Here is a 14,630-nt window from a genome sequence, read left to right on the forward strand (position 1 = left end):
GGAGCAGGTTGGAAAGAGGAAGGAAAGAATAAAGGAGACCAAGAAAGGGAACCAAGGAGGGGAGAGGGGGTGTGGGACTTCCAGAAGAGAAGGGTAGTTTGGGACCAGACCAGTATAGGAAATGGCACGTAGGACCATCATAGGGTGAGACTAAAGAAAAAAATGTTAAGGGAGGAGCAGTGAATCGTCAAAATTCAGAGGGAGGAAAAGTGTCATTGGTTTTTATTAGCACTGATCACTGTATTAGTGTCACTGGGATGTCAGTGGCAGTTAGTCAGTCCCCCCCCCCCCCCAGTGTTAAAATGCCCACCGCAGTCCTGCAATAAGTCGCTGATCGCCACCATTACTGGTAAAAAAAAGTTAAAATATACAGCCATTTGTAGATATTATAACTTTCATGTAAACCAATTAATTTACACGTATTGGGATTTTTTTGTAGCAAAGACATGTAGCAGAATACATTTTGGCCTAAATTTATGACAAAATTAGATTTTTTAAAATTTTTTACTAGATCTGTCTTTTAGCAAAAAGTGAAAAATATTGTTTTTTTTTCTTTTCAAAAATTGTCAGTCTTTTTTTGTTTATAGCACAAAAAATAAAAAAAAACGCACAGGTGATCAAATACCACTGAAAGAAAGCTCTATTTGAAAAAAGGGCATACATTTCATTTATGTACATCGTTACATGACTGCGCAATTGTCAGTTAAATTAACACAGCACCGTTTCACAAAAAAATGGCCTGGTCAGAAAGGGGGAGAGAGGGTGGTAAATCCTCTGGAGGGCAAGTGGTTAAATAACAAAAATGCTGTGGCCACTAAAATTCAGCCCCTGGTGTGATTCATAATTATGATTGAGGGTGAAGGAGCGACAAGGAAATAGGTAATAGTTATTATGGGAACCTAGATGAACTACAATACACTTGTCTTGTGCTCATTCACTTTCCTAAGGTTTTTTAATAGTTGTGATATAAATTAGACCTAAATCACAATACTAGAACACTAGAAATAAAATCTTTAATTTGGTAGCTGGGGACCCTTTTGTGTGTTACAGTTTTGTGAATTAAGTCCTATAGTGCAGAGTCAAAAGTGATGTGATAACTTTTTATTTGTTTACTCAGAAAGCAATGTTACAAAATATTCATACATGAATTCACGTGATAACACAGCTGAGGGGTATTGACGAATAATTTCACTATAAAAGTAAGCAGAGGACATTTTCCTAGAGTCAGATCTTGTTTTTATGAGAGCTACTTTCCTCATAGGCTTTGTCACAAAGGAAATGTTGTTGGATGCTCAAAGCGGCTGTATGCAGAATAATGGACTACTTCCCAGTTTAGATGTTTGTCAGTAGCTCTTCTTATGCCAAGTTGTTCTATGCTTGTGGCATTTATACTTTACAAAATGATTCCTGAAAATTGTGGAAAACAGCTGTTATAACGTTTGGAATGCCTGAGGTTAATACCATGGCAAGTTGCAATAAGAATAGTTGATTTTTATGCTGACAGATGAAGAGCACTCTATATATGCATATATATGTAATGAAGTCCAAAAAATACCCCCAGAATCAACAAAATATGAATTCTTTATTGTTATTATTTAAAGACATTCTGGGGTTGATTTACTAAATACAAATAGAGTGCAAGAGATGTTGCACTGTGTATGGGAATTTTCTCCAGAGCTTACTGAACAAGAGAAATTATGGACACTAGTCCAGAATTCAATCATGTACAAGGAAAAGTGCTGTTTTCTTTCTATTTTCCTTGCATGCAATTGGGGTTGAAAATTAAACCTCTTTTTAAAATTGCGTCTGGTTCACCAATGGTATTCATGAGTTCAGCACTTTTAGATTTTAAAGTTTTTAATTTTCAGAATTAAGGATATCTAAACCCAAAAGCAAAAATCTAATTTACTGCAACTTTCCAGTTCTTCGCTGCAATAGCTGTGTTCGTTTTTATTTTTCAGGCTAAGTATATGTTCTTAAGAAAAATAAAAAATGTTTATCTTGTGTGAGGCACTGGCTGGAAGGATTGTGGATGTGTATATGTGCCAGCTAAGTTTCTCACACATGGTGAGGGGCTCCATGGCTGATGACTGATATGGGAAAAAAATATATTTTTTTCAGAATCTTAAAAAGTCCTATTCTGGGTCCTAAAAAAAAGGAACACAAGGGGTGCCAGCTAAGTGCAGCACCAAGGGGTTTATTAAGATTATGAAGCCAAATGCAAACTCACAGGAATATAAATACAAAGAGCTTATTTGCAGCTATGCCACATTGGATAAAAGCCAGGGGCAGACTTACCATTTGGAAACTCGGGCACTGCCCGAGGGCCCGGGGTCAGTAGGGGGCCCCATGAGATGCACCTGGTACCTTTTTCATAAGCTTTTTGAGTTTGGGCAAGGACACGGGGGCCCCATGAACCCCTATTGCCCAGGGGCCCCATGAGTTGTCAGTCCGCCCCTGATGGAAGCTGTCCACCACATTTGTTTGGAAGCAATAGCAACCATCCCACCCCAGGCATGACATCACATCCTGCTTTGTGATCCACAGTGGCTCTCCTCACTTCCTGGAAAATTGAACTTAGTTTTCTCACTGACAACACACAAGCGGTGAATGGATTCCATACAATGTGGCATGGCTTCAGATATGTTTGTTTATTTTGCATGGCTGCAGAATGTTTATGTTATGTAATAGTAGTGGTTTACCCTCCCTAGCGGTCTGATTATGTCAATATTTCTGTGCTCAAAGCGGTACATTGTTTTGCATGGAAATATGTTCTTTATTGTAGGCCTGTAATTCTTAGGAATAACTCACTGAAATCTGTCCGAACAAGAGTCTAGTAAACATCCCGGATATGATCAAATTTGAAACACAAAATCATAAATTATAATATAATAAATAATCATAAATAATAATAATAAATTTAATTCAATAATGTAATCAAACCAAAAACACTGAAATTTGAAATAGAGCGCCAAGATCACACATCACTGAGCTTAGTCGCAAAATCGTTTTCAGTGTCTGATGATGAATTTCCCCACGAATCATTATCACTCAATTCTGCAAGTGGTTCTGATTTACTATCGCTGTTCTCTAGCTGGTCTAACATCGTTTTTGACCTAAAGGGACGCTTTTTGGACGCCATGGACGTTTCTCAGTTTCCAGGAAGAAAGAACAGTAAAAATGCAGGCACAGGACAAAGCAGTAGTAATAAAATGTATGTGAAATGGTTTGATACAGTAATGTTATACTATGAGATTTTAGTGTATTGAGTGAATGTCACTTTTAACATTTTTTAATTTCCCGCCGGTTCCGTCCCCTGTATGTCCCGTACATCCCAACACACACAGGGAACGGAACCCGGAAGACGGATGCTAGCATCGGCTGGAGGAGATGGCCGGGGACGCTGCAGGGGGGACATCGCGGGAGCGAAGGACAAGGTAAGTGCTGGAGGGAATCCCTGAGCAACGCTGCAAGGTAATCCCGAGTGTAGCTTGGGGTTACCACTTTTGGTACTGAAAGTTAACCCTGAGCTACACTCGGTAATACTGCCAGGGGGGTTAACAAGCACATATTTTCAGGAAAAAAAATACACGTATGTACATTTTAGGGCACACAAACACAGTACACTATCCATCAGTTTACCGTTAACCATGAATAATAGCCTTACAATTATTGCTTTTACTCTTGCATGCTCAGCTAAATTTAACACAATCAACATTTTCATAAGTAGGTGCCCCCCCCCAATGCATGTGTGTTCATATGTGCATGTACATGGGGCAGGATGGGCACAAAATGTTTTAAGTACTTGGGTGTAACGTAAAGTTTTTTTTTTTAATTTGTAGACTTAATATTTTATAACATAGGGAACCAAAAGTCCTGTATGCTATGGCAGGTTCTCTTTGATGAAACATCAGTAGTAACTGGTCTATCTCCCCTCTACCCAGCAACACCAGCCATGGGGGCTCTCAAGTTGGACAGTGGAGGCCAGGAAGCATAGTGGGGGGTCAGTCAGAAGGCACACTACTAAGGGTATGTGGAAGTGATCAGGTGGCTGTACAGTTCCCTTCTCAGAATTTATACACACTGTAAATCTGTAGTGTTTAACACCCCCCCTCCCCCCCGCTATTACTGGCAGTGAAATGGTTAACCTCCGCATAAATCTTCTTTATGGTAGATACTGTGAAAATTGTGTAATAGACTCCGGTGGGAATTAATTCTTGCCAGTTCAGTTGATTATTTAAAAAAATGCTGTCTACAATTCTAAATGAACAACATATAATTGGCAATTAACATTTACAAGAAATAACTCCAGAGATTTGTGACCCAAGGAATATATATTTGTCTTAGGGGATCAGTAAGAAATTTGTTTTCCCCTGGTGGAGAAAACTACATCATGCTTTAAGATTTTTTTATGCCTTTCTCTGGATCAGCTCTGGGCATAGGTTTCTGTATATGGAAGTTTTCTATTTCTTATTAATGTTATTGGTTGAACCAGATGGACCTGTGCCTTTTTTCAACCTAATTATGGAACTATAAATGGTTTACTGCTGTAAATACCATTTTAGCCTGCCCACCTTACACTTAATAGAAATTCAGGGTAACTTTCTGTGCACGTAAATGATATCATAAACATACATAGCAGTTTACCTCCCTAAGTAATGAAGATTATGAGTGAAGGAAGGGTTAGGAGTCAAGTGAAGTCATTGAGAATAGCCACCCTAGGACAGAAAGTTTTATTCACAGGATTGCCATTACTATTAAAGACTGCAGTATATTAGATTTTTTTATTTTTGAGTTTAGATGCGCTTTGAATTAAAATGTTTTACATTTTTTAAAGCTGCAAAATAGGAGTCCAGGATTAGGTGCTATAACAGTATATGAACAATATGATTTGTGCCAGGTCACTGGGATTGGTTATAAGTCTTTCCAGATATTTAAACCTTGTTCATAAATGTTAAATGCCCCACTATATGTTTAGGATGTAATGCTCATTTATTTTAGAGCAGTGGTCTCCCAAACTGTGGCCCGGGGGCAGGTGTGGCCCTTTGCTTGACTTTATCTGGCCCTTGGGGCACTAGTCTTTTCACTGATGCTGGTAAGGGGGGTAATAACTCTAGCACCAACAATGAGGCACTTTTCTTCCTAATAACACCAAAGATAGGGTTCTAATCCTTCCACTGACACCAACAATGGGGCATTATTCCAGCACATTTTCCACATTGGCTTTAGAAAGTTTGAAGACCCCTTTTCTAGAAAGATGTATTAGAGAATATTACCATGGTCCTGCAGGCTTCCTCCCTCTAGTTCAGTAGTGACAATTGGTCCATCAAAGCCTTTCCTTTTCTCCCATCCTGTCCTCTCCCCTCTTGCCAATATCATATGAAATAAAAGACCAGTGGCCACTACTAATTCCATTTTTAATTTTTTATTATTTATTTTATTAAAATTATGAAAATAATTCAATGTTAAAATTAAAGGAATAATCAAAATGATGCAGTACATCCTCCAAATTGATACATATATAACAAATATAATCATACATACATGAGTAACATACAGTATAGGGGTTGATTTACTAATACTAGAGAGTGCGGAATCTGGTGCTGCTGTGATGGTAGCCAATCAGCTTCTAACTTCAGCTTGTTCAATTAAGCTTTGACAAAAAAAAAACCTGGAAACTGATTGCTTTCTATGCAGAACATCACCAGATTTTGCACAGTTTTAGTAAATCAACCCCACAATCTCCAAAACATTGTAGAAAAGTATGATCTTCTCAATACTTTCTACGTGTCCATTGCCATGACTTTAATCTTATTTAGACAAACTCCACAATTAATAAATCCTTCTTCTGTTTCAAACTGTGTGATATTTTATAAACAACCACCACACAAAAGCAGATATCTTTTGATTCTCCCACCTGCAAAAGGGAACTCACTAGAAAGCAGTAACCTTACAGAGCTTGTTTTTAATCTCATCCACTCTCAGATCTTTTCCCACTCAGATACTTTCACTCATTAGCCAGACTGAATACATTAAAAAGCTGCACCATTAAAAAAGTTATTAAACCACAACAACAAAAGCCACTTACATGAGCCATTGCTCCAACTGCACTGATTTGTACCACTTTATGTCTCTGTTTCACTGGACCAAATCAGCTTTGGAGAAGCTCTCCAAAGAGCATTGTCTCTGAGACAGGAGAGAAATGGAAATATTTGGAAATATTTTCTCCCACTTTCTCCCACTTTTTGTTGCGTCAGAAACAGGAAGTCAAGGGAAATCTCCCCAATGGGACACACAAAGAAAAAAAAGTGACTGCTTGACCAGATCCTGCTTTATTGAACAAAATGCAACTATATTGGAGTTAAATATATTAAAAGCATACTTTTAGGAAAAGGTCAGCTTTCCACAGTTGGGTAACATTTACAGGTCGTGTCCCTACCTCAACCTATGATTAGACAGTGAAAGAAGAACAGTGAAGAGCTTATATCTCCATTACTCTTTTTCTCTTATGCTATCTGTATGTCCCTGTAGCGCCCTCTGGTGTACATAGTTGGTCAGAGTAGTTAGAGGCTTGCTAGAAGCCTGGGTTTAGTCAGAGGGTTTACTTTAGCTCAAGCTGGAGGGCTCTACTACAGGTCAGTCTTCTGGTACCCCCCCCCCCCCCGCTCTAGATGTTTGGAGAAGCTTCTAGAAGTCAGTAGGCAGAGATGAGGAGGAGCTGATCTCCATATTTATGGAAGTCTTTCCAATCCCAGGTAGGAGGCCTGTCAGTGTGGCAGACCAGCCCATACATATGACACAGCGTGGCCAGAAGGGGAGTCAGGTAGAGTGCTGAGAGGTGCTGCTGTGTAGCCGGGGAGGGGGCCCCAGAGAATCAGCTTTCTGCTAACAGGCTGGAAGCTGGAGGAAAAAGGAGAGCTGAAGGAGGGAGCTCCACTGCCCTGCAGTCCACTGGGGAAGGACAGCCTGCAAAGTTTGGAGAGGAACCAGCCCAGCTACAAAGCCCTGAAAGCAGTTCTATCCACAGCTGCAGGATAAGGACAGTGTGAGTACCTCTACACTCCCAAGCAGGGGCGGACTGACAACTTATGGGTCCCCAGGGCAATAGGAGATCATGGGGCCCCTGAGTCCTTGCCCAAACTCATAAAAGCCTATGAAAAAGGTACCAGGGGCATCTCATGGGGCCCCCTACTGACCCCGGGCCCTTGGGCAGTGCCCGAGTTTCCAAATGGTCAGTCCGCCCCTGCTCCCAGGGCATGTAAGAAAGAAGACTGCTAGATACAAGTTTTTGGCAAGTCTTCAGGGGACAGTTCATAACTTACCCAATCCGTTGTCCTGGGATCAGATACTATAGCCAGGTGGGCTGGTATTTTATTCACTTAGGGGACTCAGAGCTCCTACAAGCTGGGACTTTGCTAAAAATTAATTCAAGGGGAATCAGAGCTCCTTCAAGTTGCTTACTTTGCTACAGACTGTCAGGGTCCCGGCTTGAACACAGTCACTCATCTGCCATTTTTGTAGTATTTTCTAGAGAAGGAAAGTATTCTCAATCTGTTATTCAGCAATCAATTTGAGCATCCCATAAATCCTTTACCCTATCCAAGTTAAATTCAGTAATAAAACTAAAAAAACAAGCCCATGGACTGTTTTTTGTGCCTAGAGACAAGTGGAAAATGAAGATTGCCTGGCTGTGCAGGTAATAAAGGGGATCCAAAGCCAGTGACCCTCAAGGGGGTAGCACATAATCCCCTTTTTAGCACTTGAGAACTGCAGGTATTATTTTAGGGGTTAAGGATTAAGATAGAAGTAGTGATAGAAGAAGCCTTTAGTGTTGATTATCTATTGGGACTGCACCAACCAGCAATATCTGACCATTTAAAAAATAAATTTGAACAACTATTTGAAAAATAGTGGGGAGTTTATAGGTTAGGAATGCACTGTCATATCCTTTAATATTTTGGGCTGTGATTGTTGTGTTATCTGGTCTTTACCTTTGTATTCAATAATCTTGTATATTTATTAAATGTGAGGTTTTGGAAGTGGAAATAAATTTAGGAACATCTTTAACTTGTTTTACTGTGCATTACCACAATGTATGGTAACATGTACATTGGATGGTGGTTTGTTGCTATGCCATTCATTCTGAATGCCACCCACAACACACTGTTACAGTAGCAGGCAATGCACCTGCACTGCTACACACTACAATGCACATGTCATGGGTTTCAGTATACTGCATTACAAAAATAAATAAAGAAATAAAGCTCATACTAAATGAATAAGCTCCCTTAAAGCTGAAATTCAGACACAAAACCTTTCATTTAAATATATCCCTCAATAGCCACAAAAGATGTAAATCCACTTTGTGTGCACCAGATGCCTTTGCAAACCCAGATATTACCTTTGGAAAGTAGCAGTGACATCATCATTCTTCTGTACATAGCCTGTGCAGATAGCAGGGCTGTGGGAAGGACCCAGCAGGCTCCTTCCACTACAGGCTGCAAAAACAAGAAGACGGGTGCGTACACAAGACCAGTCACAGTGCACAATGAGAAAGAGCAGCAATGACTGGTCTTTATTACAGGAAGTTCCAGCACAGAGGCAATGTTTCACACTGGATTACTGCACAGATGATGCAGAGGTATACAAAGTGCATCACAAGATTTAAGGAAGAATACATGTCACTCTTATTTAAACAACATCTACTTATCCTGGATTTCAGCTTTAACACAATGCACAGTAAAATGGTAAGAATGGGTTCTTAAAGTATAAGTTCACTTTTCAAAAAAGATAATAAATGCACATTTTTTGCAGGTAAAAAAATGTGCATTTACTATTTTTTTTTAGGCGCCTAGAAAGCATTGCACCAGCGATCAGCAGATCTCTGGTGCTATGCAGGACTCCTGCAGACTGACAGTGTGAGCTGTCAGTCCGTACCTCATACGTGCAGGCAGTTTCACACTGACAGGAAGAATCAACAAACTACCACAGCTTTCAGCACCACCATGGTAGTTCATTGAGAACTACAAACCAACAGCCGCAAAGGCTGTTGGACTTGTAGATTCCCATTCACAGACTGATAGACATGCACAGATGGGCGGGTGCTACTTTTTTTTTAAATTGTGACAGTTAGCAGGGGGAGAAGATTCCCCGATAGCTGTAGCTTTCACAACGGGGGAACAGGGGGGTGCAGTGGTCGGTGTTACAGGAACGTGTTGCATGTTACACTCTGAATATTGGTGTAACATGTTGCAAAAGGTAAACTTATCCTTTATGGATAGCACTTGTTAGTGGAAATTCAGGGGCACCAAAACCCTCATGGCAAAAGCGTATAGAACAATTGTCAATCTATAAATGACCTATCTATAGAAAAGTCATCATCTGAAGGTCACTTCATCTTACAATTGGTAAAATCTTAATAAAAAATGTAAAAGCTTTTATTTTGCAATTTAAAGAAGCATGTGCACTTGTTGCAATGATTAGTATTTAGTAGGTGGTTAAGCTTACGAATCCTCTACTGCCTAATTTAAAAATATAATGACATCTGAGCAAAACACAGTAAGCCACTTAAAAAAATTCAAATGATTTCTTACCTCTGTGCAGCGGTATTAGGAAGACCTGGTGAGGACAGCCAGGAATGTTCTAAATCTATCTAATCTGGAGCTGTTTGCGGCAAGGTCCCAGCAGTCTGATCTCTGGCATGTACACTTATTATTGTCTGTTTATCAAAGCAAAGAAAAGTGCTCCTTGATGCATGGCGATTCTTTAATTAACTTTATGCTTCAGTCTATGCCGATTGTAAAGCTCTCCTTTGGGTTTATTTTTACATTTGGCAGCTTGTTAGGTTTTTCTAACATCTCTGACAGATGGTTAACAGTGTACAAAATTACTGCGCACACATTTATGTTTACCGTGTGTCACATACAAAACATAGGGTGATTATCAGTCAGAATGGAATCCTGTCTGGTTTCCTAAAAATATCTGACAGCAGGTAGAAGATCTTCGTTTGTTGTTCTGTTTTCACTATTTAGCATGTTATTAATATTACTAGTAAAAATGCCCAGAGGGAACATGATTGCCAGAAATAAATAATTGCAGTTTAGAGATTGAGTTTTTTTACAGAGTTGTGGGACTTCCAGTTATTACCAGTGCTGTTTTGTATGCTGAACACACAAGGGACATCAATGCTGACATATATTAATGTACAATGTGTTATTGGAGGGGATCAAGTGTAATCCCTTCATTATTTTAGCCTATTGTGGCAGAATGACCTGCTTGCTTTATTCACAGGTTTGGTAGCAGGCAAGACTTTTATACCACCTCTTCAATAGGGTGTGCTAATATAGTTTAGCTGTTTAAACAAACCCTCACCAAAATATAAGGCACATCTATTATTAGTGCTCACGTCTTCCATGTAAAAACACTGCATTCTGAGTTAAAGGCTTTATAGACATTCCTATAATAATAAGGCTTACCTGTAGGCTCAGTTAATATCTCCTAAACGTACACCATTTAGGAGATATTTACTTTAGTAGCAGCCGGTGACGTCACTGCGCTCTCAATGGAGTCCATTGAGAGAGCTGTGCCACGGCTATGACTTCATTGTTAACATCATCGTGGCTAGGCCATTCAAACAGTCTGCAAACCTGGTAGGAAAACTGGGTGAAGGTGTCAGCAGTGTTAGCAGTGATAGTGTGCCGCTGGAGGACTTTGTTTTAACGTAAGTCTGTCATAATTGTCTAGTATGTGATGTATGCTGCATGGGCCCTTTTTTTTTTGTAGATTACTACCACTTTAATACATGATCTCTGTATGTAGTCTAAGAACAGACACTTGTCACAATCACGGCGTCAAACCCCAGACCCTCTCACCAAACTCTTGACCAAAGGACTGGCCGATCTAAAACGCGATGTGACAATACCAAGCCCAGCTGCACCCTGCACAAAGATTTTCCAGCTAATGGACTACAATCTATGTACCTGCAGCCTGGACGCTATTGTTACTGGGTCAGGTTAATTACGCAATTAACCCCTTCACACTGCCACCACCTCCTTTTTGATTAGAGAAAGAGGAAACTCGGCGTTCAGCTATAACACTATAATGGTTGATATAATTGACTGCATAACCTGGTCATAAAACAGGCCTGTTATACAGAGGGTTAAAACAAACAGTAGCGTCTCTTTAAAGGCAAGGATTCGTAAATTGCAATTAAGAGCTATAGAAACAGTTGAACACTTTCAGAAAGAGAGATTTATTACTAAAAGGGTCAAACAGGTGCAATAAAAATATTTACAGAGAAGATGTAACTAAGATATATATATACATATAAATATACAGAGCATAACAGCACAGCAAAGAGATAACAGAGAGAGGTTTAGGTAAATAAGTACTTGCCAAATAAATGCCTGGGGTTAAGCAGCTTCAAGTTTCATGAGCTCCAGGATGATTTGCTTTCTTGTCTCTGCTGCTTGTTCCATTGATTCATCGCAGGAGACTTTGCTTTCGGTTCTACTTCTCTGACTGCCCAGAAAAGAAGAAAACTCTTCTTATCTAAGACAAACCCAACTGGAATTTTCCTATCACGGCCAAACCAATACCTTATTTGGCAAAAGAATTGTTAGGCAGGCGCAGCGTCATATGCTGCTTGCATTCCTGAGGGAGGCGAATGAGGAGATACATGAAACCTCTTACGACAGGGAGGCCCAGACCCTCTGCCTGGCTCATATATGCACGATTCTACACCTCCAGGTGTTTGCATAGGAGTTTAAGAGAAATACCCAAAATGTACAAGTTTGGGGCAAAATGGAGAACCGTACCTCTCCCTGTGGGCATGATTGTGACAACACTTACTGTGAAGAAACTATATATCTTACAATCCCTGGGTCTCTCAGTCTGGCACGCTGATGCAATAATTTAATCTAACACAGACACAAGCAGGAACAACAATGCAACACAGAGAAATGGCAAGGCATTGATTAGACGCTGCATGACCCAGAAGTTGCCTGTCCCTTTGACTGCTAGGAACAAGCTAGATGACTGAATACATAGACAAAGGGGGATAAATCAGCTATGACACTTCAAACTTCAGCCACAACATGTGAACCTATCATTATAAGATACGGCAACATAAGGAATATAAGAACACTAATAACTAGTTAAAACTAAAAACATTTGAAAGTGTAGAATACCTTTAAAAGAAGTAGCTGTAGCTGGTTAGATGCATCCTCATCCTCTTTTATTTATTTCTCCTTTGCATCTTAACAACTGCATATGGGTAGTTTGACCCTTCTTGTACTAAGTGTATCCATCCACAGATGACACTTTCCCATATACAATTCCCTCAGGTTAATACCTGATACAGAGTGTAATAAGAGCTGATACCTGTTTACTGACCCCTGAATTCCTTAGGAGGTACCTGAACTCTTTCTTGGTTGGTTGTTTTACAGCTTACATACATCCATGCTTATATGTATACTTGCCTAACATGCATCTATGTGTTGTATACAGCAAGAAATACTTGTGATAGTTGATCGATTTATCAAAACACAATAAATATTCTTAAAAGCTGCACCTGTGGAAAATACACCTGTGGAAAAAAAGTTTAAAAAATTACATTTTAAGTCAGAGGCTAGCTCCATCATGTGACAGTGCTGAGACCTAGTGATTGGCTACTAAACCTGTGCACTGACAATGGGAGGAGGTCACTAGCTCCCCCATACCTGGAATTTTCGGGTATTCTACCTGATGGAAGCAGAGGCAGGAACAATGCAGGACCACTGGTAATGTAAGTCTAACTGAGATCCCTTTATAAACACACTGTCAGCTTACCTTTGGTTTTGTAAAACCAAAGGTTTTTTAATATATAGAACACTTTTTGCAACCAAAAATGCTGAAAAAAAATAAATGAAGGAGGAAAGAAGAGTAATTAAAAAAAACTCTATACATACCTTATTTTCCTGCAGACTTTATGTAGGTTCAGTGACATCATGGATCCTTCCTCTTCTTCAGTGGTGGTGGTCTTTCCTCCTGGACTGAACACCACTCAGTCCAGGCGTACTGAACCCAGACTGAATGATGACATCCCATGGGGTGACATTCTGGGCTCATATGAAGTGGGTGAGATGATGGTCAGGACCAGGAGAGGGTTTGGTTCTGAAGAGGACATTGCTGGAGTTGGTTGGTATTGCAGCAAAAACTGCTTTAATTTTCAGCTGGACTCCAGGGAAAATAAAGATCCTCCCTTGCAGTGGGGCTACCCAGCATTGCAAGGGTTAAATATTAGTTTATGTCCAGGGAAATAGGAAAAGCCCCTCTGTGTTGCTAGAGTGGAGGACTGGGTAAGTAAATCAGCTTTATATGTTCCCTAGACCTGAATGGACATTTAACCCTTGCAGCGCAATTGAGCTATAACAGGTATTGGGCAACATAATATTTATATGTGTAATTGCTGTGCAGCTGATGGGATTTGTCCAGAACTCACTTGACCTTATACTCTACATTTGACAAAATAACACAATGATGAGACAATTAACCATCGCAATGAGTTGTTTTAGTAGTTTTCTCTGCATTTTCACACAGCCAATAAAATGGTACATTTTGTGATCATCCAACATATGGTTATTTGCTCCTATTTGGTGGATGTTCACATTTCATTAACATTTCCTCTGACTTAATTATGCCATCATCGTTATAACACTATAGGAAATATATCTTTACTATCTTGGTTAATAATTTTCATTATCTGCTGTGCACCGCATAGCAGTGACATTAAAACTGAGAAAACATTTTAATTGCTTATGTATTTTCATCCTGGCTTGCTTTATCATTAAAAATCGAGACCAGGGTAGAGAAAAAAGAAATTTCAAGTTCATAATGTAATCTCGGGGAAAGTAAAATTAAATGTTAAAATGTCATAGATTGTGTCAGACATCATGTTGGGGGAAATCATAAACATCTTTGAAAATGTCAAAACAAAGAAAACTGCAAGAAGGCTTCTTTATTGTCAACAAGCCAAAAAACAAAAGCAATTATAAATCTGGTTTCCGTGATTTTTTTTTCTTACTTTTGAGTCTAACTGTCAGAATTACTCCCTTAATCCAAGACTGAGTAAAAGAAGCCCCTCAGAGGTTGCTGAACAGCTTTCTGAATATTTAAATATTATTTAAAATCTCCTTATTTGTGTTTCCTTAAAACAACCTAGTCCGTCACTTAAAAAGCATCCAGATGAAAGTTTCCTGCAACAGAAGTGGTATTATGAACACCTCTCCGGCAGCCTGGATCTTCAACCTTTGCTCCATTCCATCTCTGCAGCCTCCAACAGACTTTATCATAGGTTTCCTTTAAATATACACTTTTAATTACCTAAAAACAGCTAAAAGGTCACTGCTGTAGGTGAGGTATTACAGTATAATTATCTCTTTAGTTCCCAGATCTCCTACCTTTGCTAAATTTCAGCTATGCAGCCTCCTTCAGACTCTTCAGCATTGGACATTTTCAGGAGTGGCAGGTGCCTATGTCCACAACTACACACTGTGGTTCCATCTATCAAACCTTATGTCACTGTTTTGTCCTGTAGTGAAGTAGGGGCTAGATGGATGGAACTACAGTGTGCAGGGGATACAGACATCTGA

The sequence above is a fragment of the Staurois parvus genome, unplaced genomic scaffold (genome assembly GCF_062004578.1).
Source record: "Staurois parvus isolate SC_StPar_1 unplaced genomic scaffold, SC_StPar_1.0 ptg001302l, whole genome shotgun sequence".
NCBI lineage: Eukaryota > Metazoa > Chordata > Amphibia > Anura > Ranidae > Staurois > Staurois parvus.